Source organism: Sapajus apella, unplaced genomic scaffold, assembly GCF_009761245.1.
Source record: "Sapajus apella isolate SASKATOON/1434 unplaced genomic scaffold, GSC_monkey_1.0 scaffold84, whole genome shotgun sequence".
Taxonomy (NCBI): Eukaryota; Metazoa; Chordata; class Mammalia; order Primates; family Cebidae; genus Sapajus; species Sapajus apella.
In genome coordinates this window covers 414,346-421,674 of record NW_022437024.1, presented here as the reverse complement: position 1 = coordinate 421,674, position 7,329 = coordinate 414,346, and the positions used below count along the sequence as shown (strand labels likewise).

Sequence of the window (7,329 nt, the reverse complement as noted above, 5' to 3'; positions counted from 1 at the left end):
TGCATTCACTGTAGAATGTAATTTATTCAAACAGGTACTGTGCCAGATACTAGAGATAGGGCATGGTCCTTGCCTCCATGGTGCTGATTTTCTACTGGAGGAGCAGGAAAGTAAAGCAAATGAATAGATAAAACGATAAAAACAAGGAAAAATGTTATGAAGGAAGCAAGTGAGAGTATGAAATAGGTGATCATAGGAGGGACTTAGTTTTGGTAGCTTGGTGGGAGACAATCTCCTTGGGGAGGTGATGTTTCTGCTGAGAACTGGATGAGACCAACAGGATTAACAGCAAGGCAAGCACCTTTCCGTGCTTGTGGATAACATAGGTCCCGAAGCAGCAAAGATCTTAGCTTTCTGTTTTTTGTTTTTTGTTTTTTAAAGGCACTGGAAGAAAGAAGAATAATGAAACTAGAGCTTAATGAACATGGAAGAGAATGGAACAAATCAAGCTGGGGTTGAACAGGTAGGTGGGGGTCAGATTTAGCAAGGCCTTAGGGGTAAGTGTTGGAGTTTGTATTGCATTTTGAAGATGATGGAAAGACATTTTAGGGTTTTACACGACCTCATTTACCTTTCTTCTTCTTCTCTTTTAGAGATGGATCTCACTAGGTTGCCCAGGCTGCTCTCAAACTCCTGGGTTCAAGTGATCCTCCCACCTCAGCTCCCCAAAGTACTGGATTACAGGGTTGAGCCGCCGTACCCAGCTTGAGTAACTTATGAAGATCAGTTTTATTGCCTTGAGAAGAATGAATTGGAAGGGCCAGGTTGGAAGGAGAGAAATGAATAAGGCGCTGTGTATAACTAGGAAGGGATGCTGGCGGCATGTTTGAGGATGGTGGTGGCAAAGATGGAAAGAAATGCATGAATCAAGAAACATTTGGATGTTAAATGGGTGAATCTGAAGGATAGACTGGATATTGTAGGGTGAGGAAAAAAGGAAGAATCAGAGATAATTTCCAGATTTCTCCATTCTTGAGCAGATGTGTAGTTGGAGACACTCATATTTTCTTTTTTAAAATTATTTTTATCTGGCTAGGCCCAGTGGCTCTTACTTGTAATCCCAGCATTTTGGAAGGCTGAGATAGGAAGATCTCTTGAGGCCAGGAGTTGACAACAGAGTGAGGCCAAGATTCTACAAAATTAAAAAAAAAATTAACCAGGTATGATGGTATGTGCCTGTAGTCTCAGCTACTTGGGAGGCTGAGGTGAGATAATTGCTTGAGCCCAGGAGTTTGAGGTTACAGTGAGCTATGATGGCAATACCACACTCTAACCTGGGTGACAGCAAGACTCTGTCTCTTAAAAATTTATTTTTACCTATGTATGTGTATGTATATACACACACATTTAAAAATCAAACAGTACTAAAAAGAATGCACAATTGAACATATTAGCTCTTTCCTGTTCAACAACTTTGCTCCCCAGAGGCAAATATCTTCAACGCCGTTAGCTCTGCTCTTGGTATTTATTTCTCAGTTTCTAAATAATCTGTTTACTTTGCTGTTTTCCTTAAATGCCTGTTGATCATTGGCTGTTTATGTACAGGTAAGAGTGAGGCCCTACTGCATGAGCCAAAGCTTCGTGGGCATGGCTGGGCCTTGCTGCTGGTTACCAGGAGGCTTCTCAGGGGGAAAAGTGGCCACACAGCCATGTCTGAAGGTCACTTTTGTGGGGCCCCTCAGTTCTCCAGGGATGAAACTGCCTGGGGTTTCTTGCCTGGGAACTCGTCCTATTTTTCTGGGAGCAATGCTGGATATGCTTCCTACCATAGAGGTACAGACTTTCTATGAATTACCCTCTTTTCAACTCTGAATCTCCCTCTCACCCTTCTTTATGCTTGGTGTCTGGATCTGGAGTGGCAAGTTTCAATTTCTCTGAAGACCAAATCTTTAGTCTCCTGTCTGACTTATGGGAGGGTTCTGGTCACATTTATCCTGCAAATGGATGGGTGGGAAAAATTGAGAATTCCGGGTTTGACCATATGATGAGATACTCCTAAGAGGTGCAGTGAAATATATGGTTGGGTGTGAGGTTTGGGACTCTGAGAAGTTGTTTTTGGAGAGAGAAACCTGGCATCACCAGCCCTGGAGGGCACAAAAGGCCATAGAAATAGATGCCATTAATCAGGAGAGGGTGGACAGAGGTGCGGAGATGGTGCACAGAGGTGCGGAGATGGTGCTGACCCCCATTCTGAGGAGCTCCTGCAGTAGAAAGCAGACCTGCTTGTGGGCTGGGAGAAAGGGGCAGGAGGAGGGCACCCCTTCTCTGAGGCAAGGGGAGGAAAAAGGCCCATCTCACTTTGTGGGAGAAAAAAATGGTTCCTGAGATCCCAAGTGTCCATTGTTGGAAGAGTGAATAGACAAAACGTGGTACATCCACACAATAGATAAATAATATAATTTAGTCCTAAAAAGGAAGAAAATTCTGACACGTTACCATGTGGAGGGGCTTGAACGATATTATTTTACTGAAAGAAGCCAGTCACAAAAGGACAAATATCATGTGATTCCACTTCTATGAATTGCCTAAAGTGGTCCCATTTATGGAGACAGAAAGTAGAATGGTGGCCGCCATGGGCTGGGTGTAGGGAGAGTGAGGAGCTGGTATTTATTGGGCACAGAGTTTCTGTTTTGGAAGATGAAGAGAGTTCTGGAGACGGGTGGGGGTGATGTACAATATGAATGTACTTAGTGCCCTGGAGTGTACAAATGTTTTGAATTTCAAAATGGTTAAAACAATCTATTTCATGTTGTGTGTATTTTATCACAAGAAAAAAGGAAATTAGAAAGATAAAATGAAACAGAATGAGATGGAAAAATAAAGAAACCAACCAAAACTGGTAGCTGAGGAGACGCAACACAGCCATGTAAACCTGCTTTGTTAATTTCATCCAGTCCTACCCTCAGCTGTGTGTGTATTGTGCTTAGTGAGGCGGCATCATTGTTGCAGGGAGTAAATAAAAGGTGAGAGTAGAGAGAGCTAGAGAGGAAGTTGGGGAAAGAGGAAAGATGTAGGGAGGGTAAAGGATTAAGAAGAGGGCAAAGAATAAAAGTAGAAGGAGGGAAAAAGAGGCAGAGAAAGAGAAGCTTCCAGTAAAGGCAGGATAGCCAGGCTCAAGGGCAAAGATAGGCCGGCCACTTGTTCTCTTGGGCTTGCACTACCCCCCTGTGACAAGGACGAGGATGCAGGGTGTGGGTGCCACAGAGCTCTGTGCACTGCTCGAGAAGGCGATGGAAGTGAAGTGAATGGAAGCAGTGCCTGTGCACCTGTGGATCCTGATTCTGCAGGTGAATAAGTTGTCTTTTCACTCAAGCAGTCACAGGTAAAATAATGCTTCTTAGCTTACAGCATGGTGTAGAGAGAGTTTATGGAAAATATACAGTGTAATTTCTGAACTGTCACTGTATCTCACAAGGAAAGTGCATGAGAAACATGGATTTGCTGTGTAGCACGGAAGAGAACCTTAAGCGAGATCTGTGATTTTTCCAAAACACTTATTTTTATAACACCGTTTGTACTTGCCTGTTTAGAGAAATTAGGCAATAAATGTAGGCCAGTGGGGAAAATGAAAATCTCCCCAAATTCAACTAGGCAGGGATAACAACTATGTTAGCAAGTTGATGCACTTCAATTTCTACCTCCCTGCTTCCTGAATCTGGGCAGGCTGGTGACTGCTTCAACCTACGGGGCAGGGTGGAAGGGAGGCTCTGCGACTTCTGAGGCTAGCCATAAAAGCCATGCAGCACCTGCCTTTCTCATTGGAACACTTGTTCTCAGAGCCCACCACAGAAGGGGTCTGACTGCTCTGAGGCTGCCATGCTGTTCGGATGCCCCTGCTCCGCGTTGAGGTCACAGGCAGGCAGGCTGGTTAACAACGCCAGCCGAGTTATCGCAGCCTGAGTACCAGACATGCCAGCGAGCAAACCTTCAGATTTTTCCAGCCCCAAGCCATTTGACTCACACACTGCCAATCAGTTCCTCTCAGCTGGGGCTCCAGACATCAATGGGCAGAGATAAGCCATCCCTGCTGTGTCTTGTCCAAATTCCTGACCCACAGAATCTGTGAGCCTGAGAAAATGGATGTGGTTTTCTGCTGCTAAGCTTCAGGGTGGTTCATGATACAGTTACAGATAATGGGAACACCAGCACTTCAGTTCTCCTTCTCAGAGACAGCAACCCTTACCAGCTCCTTGTGTGTTCTATTAAGGAAGTTTATGAATGCACAATCACATATTTTCCCTTTTAGTATATTTTTAAAACAATTGGTTGCATACCAAGCACATTCTGGACTTTGACTTTTGTTTTATTTAACAACATATCTTGAAGATTGCTCTTCAGCTGTACATATAGAATCTCTTCATGTTTTCATAGCTGCATAATATTATCGTAATTTTAGTAACAAGCCCTATATTCGCGGGCACTTAGATTATTTCCAGTCCTTTAATTGTACACACAGGTTGTGATTGCTGGGGTGGCATCTGTAATTTTGGTGACATCGACAAGTTGCTCTTCATCGAAGTTATTTTGATTTTCTCTTCTAACAAAAATGCCCGAGAGTATCAGTTTCTTCACAAATACAGTGTTTTGTTTTAAATCTCTATCAGACAAGTTTATCGGAATGATCTATTCCCATAGTTTTAATTGTTTTGTTATTTCATTGTTTATTTTGAGGATGAACAGCTGTCTGCATTTCTCTTTTGATGAACACTTAAATTCTTAATCCATCTTGAGTTAATTTTTGCATATGGTGAAAGGTAAGGGTCCAGTTTAATTCTTCTGCATATGGCTCACCAGCTTCTCAGCACCATTGATTGAACAGGGGTCCTTTTCCCATTGCTTATTTTTTGTTGAGTTTCTAAAAAATCAGATGGCTACAGGTGTGCAGCTTTATTTCTGTGTCATTTATTGTTTTCTATTGGTCTAGGTGTCTGTTTTTGTACCAGTACTATGCTGTTTTGGTTACTGTAGCTTTTTAGTATAGTTTGAAGTTGGGTAAAGTGCCTCCGGCTTTGTTCTTTTTACTTAGGATTGCTTTGTCTATTCAGGTGCTTTATTGGTTCCAAATGAATTTTAGAATAGCGTTTCTAATTCTGTGAAAAATGACAGTGGTATGCTCACTTTGGCAACACATATGCAAAAAATGACATTGGCAGTTTGATGGGAATAGCATTGAATCCGAAGACTGGTTTGGGAAGTATGACTATTTTAATGATATTCATTCTTCCAATCCATGGGCATGGATTGTTCCATTGTGTCATCTATGATTTCTTTCAGCAGTGCTTTATAGTTCTCCTTGTAGAGATCCTTCATCTCCTTGGTTAAATGTATTCCTAGGTATTTTATTCTTTTGTGGCTATTGTAAATGGAATTGCATTCTTGATTTGGCTCTCAGCATGAACATTTTTAGTGTACAAAAATGCTACTGATTTTCGTGCATTGATTTTGTATCTTGAAACTTTGCCGAAGTCGTTTATCAGTTCTAGGAGCCTTTTGGCAGTGTCTTTAGAATTTTCTAGGTATAGAGTTATATCATCAGCAAAGAGAGACAAATTGACTTCTTCTTTTCCTATATGAATACTTTTTCTTTCTTTCTCTTACCTGATTGCTCTGTGAGAACTTCCTGATGAACACTGTTTGTATCCCTTGTCCCTTTTTCTACTGGACTATGGTCTTTTTACTGTATATGTAGTGAGTAAATATAAAGTAATTATATAGTGAAAACATAGTGAAATATAGTATTATAAAAATATTATGTAGTAAAAAATATTAGCCCTGGACTATAATGCAAGTGAAAAAGATCTTAGTTTTATTTTTCTTTTTGGAATACTTTTTATTTTCAAAGAATTAAAAAAAAATTTATGTTGTCACATTGCTCAATCTTTTCCTTTAGGGTTTCTGAATTTTATGGGATTCATGGCGTGTCAGGTAGGTTTCCAAGAATCATACAACTGCAAGAAACTAAAACTCTAAACACAGCGACCCAAGTAAATAGGATTTTACAAAGTGAGAATTCCAGGAATAGGTGGTTGCTAGCATTGGCTCAGCAACGTCAGGGCTAATGTCTCTTATTCCACTCTCTTGGCCTCTCTCATCTGATCCCAAGGTGATTTCTACAGAACTAATGTTTCAAAGGAGACGGGGCACCAGCACGTCTGTCCATTTTTATTGAGAAAGCAAATACTTTCCCATCAGATTTTAACTAATGTCTTATTGACCCAAACCAAGCCACACAGACACTATAGTTGCAAGGGAGCATGGGAAAGTAGAGAAGTTGACTGCCAGTATGATGCATCTTTGGGGTTAGGCTTATTCTCACTCTGAACAGAACTGGGGTTCTGTTTCTCTGGAAAGAAGAGGAAAGTGGGCAATTGGCATAATGAGCAGGCCACTCACAGTGTCTGGGACATTAGAAAGGGTTTTTCCCTCTACAAGATTATAAAAACAAATTTCCATGTTTTCTTCTAATATTTTTATGGTTAATTTTTCACATTTTAATCTTTGATGTACTTGGATTTTATTTTATTATAAGTGTATGGATCCAACTTTTTCCTTAGATAAAGACCCACTTGTCTTAACACTATTTATTGAGTGATACATCTTGTCTACACTGATTTAAAATTCCACCTGTATCTTAAAAAAATTCCCATATGGATTAAATAATTTTCTTGATATTCTAGTCTGTTCTGTTGACATCTTTATGAATGAGTGCCACACTGTTTTAATTAGCTAAATTTTAGTAGAATAGACTTCTTTCACTATCTTCTCCCCAGAATTCTCCAGAGAATTCTTGCATATTTATTCTTCAAGTGAACTTTAGAATAATTTTGTGTTGTTCCAAATAATATTTAATATTTTATGAGGATGACATGCCTTTTAGATTAGTTTAGGAACCATTACCATCTTTATGATGTTGATCCTTCCTACCTAGGAACACATATTATTTTCCATTTGCTAAAGATTTTTTTTTGGAGGGGTGGTCCCTCAGTAGCATTTTACAATTCTCTTGTATATATTTTTTCAGTTACTCAGTGCTTTTTCTTTTGTTACTATTATAACTGGGATCTTTCCTTTCTTTATAAATTCAAAGCAGATGTTATTTGTACACACAAATACTTGAATTTTCAATATTAATTTTGTATCTAGACACCTTCAATTTCTTTTTTCTTTTTTTTCTTTTTTTTTTTTTTTTTTTTTTTTTTTTTTTTTTTTTTAATGTTTAAGCTCTTCAACTAAGGTTTTACCAGCTGGTGAACACCGACAAATTATTTCTGCCACAGAACTATAACCACACATCCCCAGGCAGTATAAATACATGGTTGAACTAACATT

The 7,329-nt window shown here is 39.8% G+C and overlaps 1 long non-coding RNA gene across 1 annotated transcript in view; it reads left to right on the top strand.

Moving 5' to 3' along the window:
• The first annotated feature begins 383 nt into the window (after nucleotides 1-383).
• Nucleotides 384-7,329, top strand: part of LOC116533791 — a 45,800-nt gene continuing 38,854 nt past the window's right edge. The window contains exon 1 of the long non-coding RNA XR_004261450.1: nucleotides 384-463. This is a non-coding gene — a long non-coding RNA (uncharacterized LOC116533791). The remainder of the gene's footprint in view (nucleotides 464-7,329) is intronic.